Below are 10,332 nucleotides of genomic sequence, written 5' to 3'. Positions count from 1 at the left end.
TGGGCATTAATGAGAGAGTTGACAGTTGTTATAAGTTTGGGATGTCTGAGGGGCCTAATGAGCATTTTCTCAGCATCTAAGATGGAGGTGCAACAATCTTTCAACTAAAAGGTCTGTATATGTTATTTTGTAAATTATTCAAAGAGTGGTGTTTTTGTATGTGCTGCAGCCTATTTTTAAATCCAGCCTTTGGAGAAGGGCTGCTGTGAGTGAAACATGGTGTTCATCCAAACTTTAATGGTGCCCAGTTGTTTACTAAAACTAGTCCGACTGCTCTCAGCGAGTGCCTGATTGTTGAATTTTTCACTGAGCTGAGAGCTACAGCTTTTTGTGAACCCACAGAGCAGTGGGCTCTTTCTGAAGAAGAGGAACCACATCGGCATCTTCAGGCGAACCGTACTTAAAGGGTGTCAAAGAGACGTCTGGCTAATTGTAGAGTGGAAGCATCACGTGACCGGGTACATATTGTGATGGAAATACTGTTGCACAAAAAAAAGCTTTGTTGATTATTTCAATTAATCAAGAAAATCAAGCTGCAGCTTTTTTAATAATTGATGAATAATTCCAAGCCTTTTTCAAGCAAAAGAAAACGCCAAATATTTGTGTTTTTAAGGTTAAATGTGATAATATGATGCCAACAACCACGCAAGAGGCATTGTGTATTCTAACCGTCGATCTGTCTGTATCATTCTTGTGGACGTGACATCTCAGGAAACCCTGTTGGGAATGTCTTCAAATTTAGTAGAAATGTCCAGTTGGACCCACAGATGGACTGATTAGTAATTGGTGGTTAAAGGTCAACGAGTTCTTGCAAAACACGTTTATTTTTTGGCCACAGTTCAAGAGTTCACGTGCTAATTATGACAATTTGACACAAATGTCTAATTTGAAGAAAATAATAGGATAAAATGCCCTAAGACCCGTCGCTGGCCTTTAGCAACATCTTCTGTCTCCGTGCCGTTGAAATGCGAGTCGATAGGGAATAACGGCGTCAACCTTCAGAGGACAGAGACTTTAGTTTAGGTTCCAACAGTGTAAAGACCGGAAAATGAGTTTTGTAAGCCAGAAATCCAAGTTGTCTTATTGGTATTGATCAACAACCCCATCCACCCTGGGCAGATATATGAAGGGCATTTTGTGTTATGAGGCAGTAAAACCTTGAAAAAGATCATTTGATAAAAGCTGTGCGACTGGTGTTGTCACTAAATGAGGTACACAATTGTCCTACACTCATGTCATCACGGATAGGCCTATTCAGAATGTGTCCTTGATATTATAACTTTATAATGTACTTAATCTGAAGTAACCTTGATTCATGCCCCTTGTTTATCTTCAACCACAAAAAAAAGTTAATTATTGGTCACAACAGTAAAAGAAGCGCTGCTCTTCGCTAACATTCGCTAACATTGCTCTTCGCTAACATTGCTCTTCGCTAACATTGCTCTTCGCTAACATTGCCCGCTACTGAGTCCAGACCACTCACTGCGTCTCACACACACAGCCGGGATGGAAAGGACCGTCCCGGCTTCAGGTCTACTAATGCCGTGTTCACACCAAAACAGTTGCGAATTTTTGCAATGCCACTTCGCCTATATGAAAATATAGGCGAAGGTGAAAAATTCGCTCTGTGGTTAATTTGTTTTTTCGCAACCGTCGCTGGGGAAAGGGGGCGGGGCTTATCTCTGTGTCTTGAAAACATTTACTATTTCCTTCATCCACCAGGTAAATAACCACTAGTTCTGCTTTGTACTTGTTGTGGAAGTCCCACACACGTCGGAACATCAACCGCCCCCGTGTCTGGGTTCATAACATTATCCGTAGTCGCACACAGCTCCGACTCCTCCAGGACGAGTGTCTGAGTGAAGCCGTTTCCAGCGCTCCTTCAGCGAACCAGCCGTTAGATTCAGTAACGGCGGTGATGCCGGGTGGAGCTTCTCAACGCTGATTGGCTTTCGCAGCTCCGCGTCATGCGAATTATTCGCTGGAGTTGAAATATTTGAACGGCGGCAAAAAAGCGGAGTTGCAAATATTCGCAACGCCCGGCGAAAAATCCGCTTTTTCGCAACCTAACGCGTCTGTGCATTGACTTAACATGTAATCTGGTTGCGCCGCAAATTTGCGCCGCGTCCGGTGTGAACACGGCATTAGTCACTGCACGCTCTGCCGAAATGAATGGGTGACTGTTTGTATGAATAAATAGAAAACACCATCAAGGCTGAGCACATGCAGGGCTGGCACATGCTGCGTATTAATGTTTTTAAAACAGTGTGAAAATGGCAATTAGAATTATTTTCGTCCTTTTCAGATATCATTTGAAAAGGATACTCAATTTCATGGCAGCGACAGCCATCTTGCATGAATTAAGGAAAGTGCTCATCAACTGTGTCTCAGAATGTCTCAACTAGAATGTTTTATTCTTGCTTACGTCTAGTTTGAAACAAGAGCTTATGTAATCAATTTATGGGTGGTGTATTTATAAAGACATTTAATAAGACATTATTATTAAAAGGGCGAGGCAGAAGTGTGTTTTTCTTATATTAGAATACAAGCAAATGAATGTCTTATCTTTTATTCAGTCTTTGTGATCTTCGTGACATTATGTGATAAGATTAGTTTAGCTTCAAGTTACTGTAAGGATCTTTTAACTGGTTATGAGATAGTCTCAATGTTTATAGTGACGCCTCTATATGACCTTCATAAGTAAACAAGACCATCAGCGAGGAGATTAGCTGAGGCTCAGACTCCAGCGGGGCCTCCGGCACAACCAGCCTGCCGCAGACAGACAGACCCTGATCTGGCTTTGAAGACGATCCCCAGCTGGGAGACAACCTAGACACCACCCTGCTGGGGGGCCAGGACGTATTGCTGGGCCCGCTGGAGGGAAGGAAGGCCCGGGAGAACCTGAACCAGGACTGAGCAGAGCAGAGTGTCAAAGCCCTGCAGCGGTGAAATGAAATGTTTTCTAAAGGGACTCTGGTGCTCGGATACACTGCCACTCTTGCCCACAGAGACCATCAAAATCAACACAGTCTCAAAAGCGGAACTCAAACCTGCAGCGTCGAGGTTATAGTGCATTCACTATAACCTCTAGCATTTGTGCTGATCAAAGGCTCTTGGGCGGCCCTCTGGTGTCTCATTAGGGTACACACATCTTTGTTGAACAGAGGTTTCACAAAAGGCAGTCTTTGCAAAAGGAGAACCTTCAGTTATTGACCTTCAATTCAGTTTTTTTTGTATAGCCCAAAATCACAAATTACAATTTGCCTCGAAGGGCTTTACAATCTGTGATCTGTGTTACAATCACATTGGATCAGGAAAAACTCGCCCCAAAAAATTGGAAAAAACTTTTCACAGGGAAAAAAAGAAGAAACAGAGCAACAGAGGAGGATCCCTCTCCCCGGATGGACAGAAGCAATAGATGTCATGTGACCAGAATGAACAACGTATCAGAGTTACAGCACATTACATGAATATGACAGAAATTATTCATATAATGAGTAGTAGGCATGGACCATGTCAGCAGGAGGAGATAAAGAGGAGGGGCATCCACAGGGCCGCCATGGCAGGAGGTAGGAGGCAGGAGGCAGGAGGCAGGAGGCAGAACCGGCTCCAGACAGCCATGATCCATGGAAACTTGAGGCGAGGAAGAACAGAGGCTCCCGGGAAGAAGTAGAGTTAATAATGTGCATTGAAGAGGCATTAATTCATCCAGAAGGCGAGAGGAGAGAGAGAGAGAGACGAGGAGAGAGGAGCTCAGTGTATCCTAAGATGTCCCCCAGCCGTGTAAGCCTATAGCAGCACTTCTGAAAATGCGAGGGGGGAGGGACCTCGAAAAGGTCTTCACTATATTCGGTCCTTGATATTACAGGGTGGTGCCAAGAGACGTCCGAAAGGAAAACTGCTCATGTTTCCATAAAAAAGGGTAGTAGAGATGGATTGAAGTGACTTCAAACTGATTGGATTTGTTAACTTAGTTAAATATAAGAATATACTGTGACTTGCATATGAATTGCATAGATGCTTAACTTCATGGAGTAAAATATCTTGTGAATGAAACTACATTCCTGGGGAAACTACGTTTTAGGCTCAAATGGTAGTGAGTGCAGGGCGGACATAATTAAACTAACCTGTTTGCACTTTTCTTGGTCCCATGAACCCAAGAAACACACAAAATAAACATTAACATAATAATGTATCACATTATCTGAAACACGGGACTGAAACTAATAACTAAGTAGCCACTGCAACACTGTTAATATTGGGCCTGGTGGAAAGGGAGGAGCTTTTTCCCAATGACAAAATAGTCCACAAATGCTTTGAACAATGATGGTTCAGTTCACATTAGAGCAGACATCTCACTCTGTCAAAATGAAAAGCTGCATTCGGTGAAAAAGGACCTCAAAGTTATATTATATTATGCTTCTTATCTTGAAAGAAAATGGCAAAGCAGAGCTACAATTCATGTCCAACAGTAGCAATGATTTGGCCTTAATTGGCGCTCGCTCTTACTAAACTGAAGAAAAGTGAGGAGATGAACACATTTGAACCCCCTTTGGCTACAAGGAGGTAAAATACATTTGTATTTGTACATAGTTTCCTGCTGCTGCAGTTTAATTAGGTGCCAAGTGGATGGTGTTTCCGCAAATGGGAGTTGAGGCACTAATGAGTGCTCGATGATCCTACAGTGGGAGAATATTAAAATTCAATACCAATCTGTGACTGACATCTAATGTGCTGCTTCTGTGGTCCTTACCTTCAACACGAGTTTCACATAAGTGCTTCAAAATATAGGTATTTGCAGCAGCTTTTCGACCCGGGGTTTGTTCAGAATTGATGGCGGTGCAAAGCAGCTCCTCCATCACAACGCTCCTCCTCCTTAAAATCATTTACTCTCTCAGCACATTAGCAAGCTGAGCTTTAAGAGCTGTGGATAAAGGGGCAGATGAAGTGGGCAATCTGGAACACACTTGTGCGCGCTCTAGAAAGACGTGTGTTTGTGTGTGTTTGTGGAAATTCAGCATCGCCCCAGCAGCACAAGTTTAAAGCCTTTCGCTGTCACAATACATCTAACTTTTGCTGTCTTGTAATTGAATTTCTCGTTTTCATAAAGAATAATGTTATTCTCTCATGCATAACTAAGAAGAATGGAATCATATAAAAACACTCCTGCGCCTATATAACCTCACTGATGATGTAACTGATGCAGTGGACCATTATAAATACTTAGGAATACTTAGGGAGTCATTATTCATTCTTATGTAAAGGAGGAACTGAGTTTGTTTTTTCGAAAAATCATTGTTGAATATCGCTATAGCTTCTCCTCTGGATTACAGAGATATCTTGGCTATTAAGGAACAATTGCACAACTGATCTCAGGTAGTGTGTAATGATTACTGAGAGGAAAGGTGTAAAAATAGCACAGATGGGATTTAAGTCATAATAAAGGTTGGGGCGGAGGAAAGAAATGGAAGCGAAACATTCAACCAGTGGTTCTCAAACTCAAACCCTCCACACACGTCTTGTGTGTGTGGTCACCAAAACAACTAATAACAATCACAGTTTTATTTTGCACTGGTCATATGAACACAAAAACAGTTCAATGTCAATTTTAGTCCAATTCTATTTTGACAAGTTGTTCGCACAATTAAGGACATTTGTATTACATTTTGCTGTTTCCATACAGCTTTTCTAATGCTGTGTTTCTTCAGCTTTTCACAAGAGTTCCAGGGCCGTGGTATTGTGCATGCTGGGTAACGGCTTACTGGAGCACTTGTTAATGCTATTAGGGACACCTGTGAATGTATTACTATGACAAGTGGAAATGTCATTTCCACTTGTCATAGTGGAAACATTCACCCTAGGGACTTTTAAAGAAAGTTCTCCTTTCATTGTATAATAACTGTGTGTGTGTGTGTGTGTGTGTGTGTGTGTGTGTGTGTGTGTGTGTGTGTGTTTCCATTTAAAAGAATAGGAACTAACACAATTAATTCACTGGAATTAATTTGAATGTAATCCTCCAATCCTACATTGAATTATGTTTCGTTAATAACATTAATTTGTGGTGGCTCCTAATTTTGCTGTAACGGTGCCGTGAGTTTCATCTGACAACGTTGGTTAAAAAAGTAATTTATGTGTAAAGATTAACAATGCTTCCACTCAGAATATCCTGATATTATATTTACTGACGCAATTAAACGACAGCTGTAGTCTTTAATTAAATACATGTTTCATAATACAAATACTGAAGGCCCTGGTTAAAAAGTACAAAGTTGTTCATTTTGTATTATTTATAAGATATTTTTCTGGACTACAAAAACACTGCGTTCACTGCTTCCTGAATGTTTTGAACGCTGCTCTTTGCTGACGAGAAACAGCGAGTAGAGATGACAAATTTGTTTTTCGTAGCGAAATAATTTTCCTCATCCCCTCTGTGGGTGGACAAAACACACTGGAGTTCAGCAAAGAAGGGGTTGGGTTTTGATCAGATTTATTTTTAGCATTTACTCATCCATTAAAATATGCCTGGATAGGGGCCTTCAGGATCGACTCGGGAAATCTCTAGCCTCACACGTTGCTTCTCAGGTGGTTTGGTGTTGTGATTATCCATCCAGCCCGGCTCCTGCACTGTGTTGATTGTTGTTGTTTGTCTAATGCAGTGGTTCTCAAATGGGGGTACATGGAGGCACTCCAGGGGGTACGTGAGATAAAAAAAAAAAAAAAATCCATTCAAAATTTGCATCCATTCAAAAATCCTTTAAAAATTGTCATATAATAAATATTCAATGACATATGGGTACGTTCATAAACTGCATTTTATATAATAAATCAGACACTGATGGCACAGCGCTGTGTACTACAACTTTTTTTCAACCCAAAAATATTTTGCAGGGGGTACATCTCTGAAAAAAGCTTGAGAACCACTGGTCTAATGGATGCACCACCCACCAAGACACTTTCCTCGTATGTGTAACATAAATGGCAAATAATTGGTTATGATTCTGAGTCCATCCTCCAGTCTTGTGTCGGGCATGAGAACACCAATAGCCGTGTGTTTTTCACTCACTGGACTGAGGAATAGATCAGCCTGACTCCTCCTGGAGTACAAGGCATGGCCCGCTGCGCACATTGTGTAAATGTTGAGTTTTTGAAACATTAATACAGCTTTGAACGTTTTGGATCTTGTTCCACATTTGAAAAATGGGCTTGGAGATTCGTAGAACACGCGACAGTCCGAGTGAGCGTTCGCAGATTGCCTGTGCGTCAGACTTGTTGTGATCCTGCATACATGTCTTTTGACACTTCCTGACCAAATTGAGCTTGGCAAAGTAAAAATAAAGCAGAGGACTTTTGCACACTGTCAGTGGCCTTTTCTAGCTGAGCTAGAAATGAAGACTTGAGTAATTGTCCTTGAGAAATACAGAACATCCACAAGCTGCGAAGAGGTGGCAGTAAAATGAAGGTGGCTTTTGAAAACTACAGTCACTTTGATTAAACTAAGGCCAGTTCAGTTCATGGCAACCTTGACCATCTTTCTCCCCCCCCCCTACCGTTTCGGCCACTGGCGGCTCTGAGTTTTAATGGCAGCATTTGCCAGGCCTGCAGTAGGTTTCCAAATCCTGGCGACGGGCCCTTTTGTTTGCTCTCAGCAAGACGTACAGCCGACCTGGAAGAGGCTCTCAAACTCGTGAAACAGATGGATTACCGGCCGTAAAATAGAGCTGTGCACCTGTCGCCTAACATTTTCCAGCGTGGACACTCATGGAGCCCGTGACCGCACCAAATGTCACACGAAGGGGATGCTGTGACCACAAAGCTGATTAAAACAGTTGGTAGCCTTTCAAAGCCCAAAGAGGGGACGCAGGAGTTTGTCACACACAAATATGGATGCCAAACTTATGAGAGTAATAATTTGAATCACCTTTTTGAAAAGGTGATGATTACAATTTTTTTGGACTGCAACCTCTACGGCAGGGGTGTCAAACTAGTTTTAGTGAAGGGGCCACATCCTGCACATTTTAATCTCAAGTGAGCCAGACCAGTAAAATCACAGCATAATAACACATACATAACGACAATATTTCTCTATGTTTACATCATTGGTGAAGGTTTTTGGATGATAAACCCTATTTTAAGGTATTTCTACAATAAACTAGAAACATAAAGACTGGGCTCTCCTCTGCAGATTCCCTCACTTTGTGACGCTTTTGTGACGCCACTTTCATGACGTGATCCATTTTTAACGACTTGCAACAAAATGCCTCGCGGGGAAAAATACAGTGAAATGTTCCAAAACTTTATCCTCCATTTGCAGCTTGTACTTTCTCCCTGAATGCCTGTTTTTCTCCCAATCATTGATGGTGCGGCGTCTGTACCACACTGACAGCACGGGTCCAGTCCAGTCCGACCCGGTCCAGCGCTTCAACAAGAGCGCTAAAAATGTAATTGGCTGTAGTGGTGTCTGTCATGGGTATCAACTCAAGGAACTCCTCGGGGACCGGCAAAGTCTCATCAACACTACTTATGAATACGGCCAGTTGAGCAACATCTGTAATGTCAGTGCTGTCATCGATTGCAACTGAAAATGCTACAAATGACTTTACTTTATGATTGTTTTCGCTCCAAATCTGCTGAAAGATCGCAAATCCAATCCGTCACAGTATTCCTCGTTAGGCCGCTGTTTGACACCCCTGCTCTACGGTGTTCCTGGAGACTAATGGAAGTTGCAGGGTGATAAAGACACTGGAAGGTGAGGGAGTTGCTGTGTGCCATTTTGTTTGGCGCTTTAATTATAAACTGTCTATAAGAAATGGACATAGTCACTGTGATGTCACCCATTGGTTTGTGCAGTGCTGTGTTTTGAAGCCTCGAGTCTGGTCTTCTGGCCGTCCTGTTGGCCTCCTGTGGTGTTGCAACCTGAAGTGACACGAGAAGGTGAAGGTGGAGCTGAGTACAGCCGAACGGTGAGACCAAAATATTCCAATTACCTTTCATGAAAAGAAAACGCACTCCGAAAAGGGTGCAAGTTGTAAGAGGAAAACATGGGACAATGTGGCGATAACAACCTGTCAATCACAATATTTACCTGGCTGTATTGTCCATTGTTTACCTTAATTCAACACAGGACTATCATGCTGTATTGTAGAAGACTTGAAACTAGAGATTGAGACAATAAACAGGGAATAAATCAAGAGAGAAGTAGAGTAATTTTCTGTACAACTAGAGGAGTCACCCCCTGGTGGCCAGTAGATGTAATGCAGGTTTAAGGCACTTCATTTCTTGTTTATTCACCTTTGTTTATTAACTGCTGTGTGACTGATCTCAGAAGAACCCCCCCTGAGAACTCCACCTCTTGTTCTCCTTTCTTCAGTTTCTTGTATTGTTCCTCCTGCTAGACATTCATGAAGTGAAGTCATTCAGCCTCAGCACAAGCACAAATGCTTTGATAATTTGAAACCATTTTAACACGCCCGCTCTGGGCCTCAGCTCGCGCCTCACAGGGATGAATTGCATCCACTTTGCATTGACTTCAGAATGCAATCAGGCCACCTGTAAAATCTGCTCCGTGTTCAGTCTGAACACCTTTTAGAGTCATGTGTGTGATCATGATCCCATAATGCTCGGGGATGTCTCAGGCGCTGATTCATTCAGGTAAGATTTACCTGGCAGTCAATACTTATTTGTTGACACTTCCAATCCACAATGTTGATGACCATGCACACTAGAGCTGCAATGATTCATCTGTTAATAAGTCATTTGAAAACATAGTAAAAAAAACTATTTAGATTGATTGTCATTTATGTAAATACAAAATTTCAAGCAGAAATCCTAATGATTTATTCTTTCCAGTTACTCAAAAGTGAAATACTCTTGATTTCTCTTATCTTACAGGATAGTAAATGTAATCAAAACAATTATCAGCAAATGAAGTGCTAATTAAAACAAAAGTGTCATCTTGTGGTTAACGGCACTGCATATGAATTAAAAGGCAGAATGTGTGAGGCGTCAACCTTCTACCGTAATGCACAGAATAGAAGCTGCATTTATGCAATAAGACTTTATTAAAAAGAAAATGACTGACAAATGCTGACATATTTTTCTAGAATTTGTGTATGAAGATTTGCAGTGATGCATCTGTCTGCATATCTCGAAGTGCTGAGTGAACGGAGGCGGGATTTGCATTTTCAACGGCTAAGACAACAAAGGTCACGCTCTGACCTTCCTCGTTTCTATCAGTCAACTATTACAATTGCACGATGGATCATTTCCATTTTGTAAAATACACATTTTCTTCTCACCTCAGACATGTCAGTGCTTCCTCTTCTCATATTGTCT

This window comes from Taurulus bubalis, assembly GCF_910589615.1.
Source record: "Taurulus bubalis genome assembly, chromosome: 4".
NCBI classification, from domain to species: domain Eukaryota; kingdom Metazoa; phylum Chordata; class Actinopteri; order Perciformes; family Cottidae; genus Taurulus; species Taurulus bubalis.
This window is presented reverse-complemented; position numbering follows the sequence as displayed.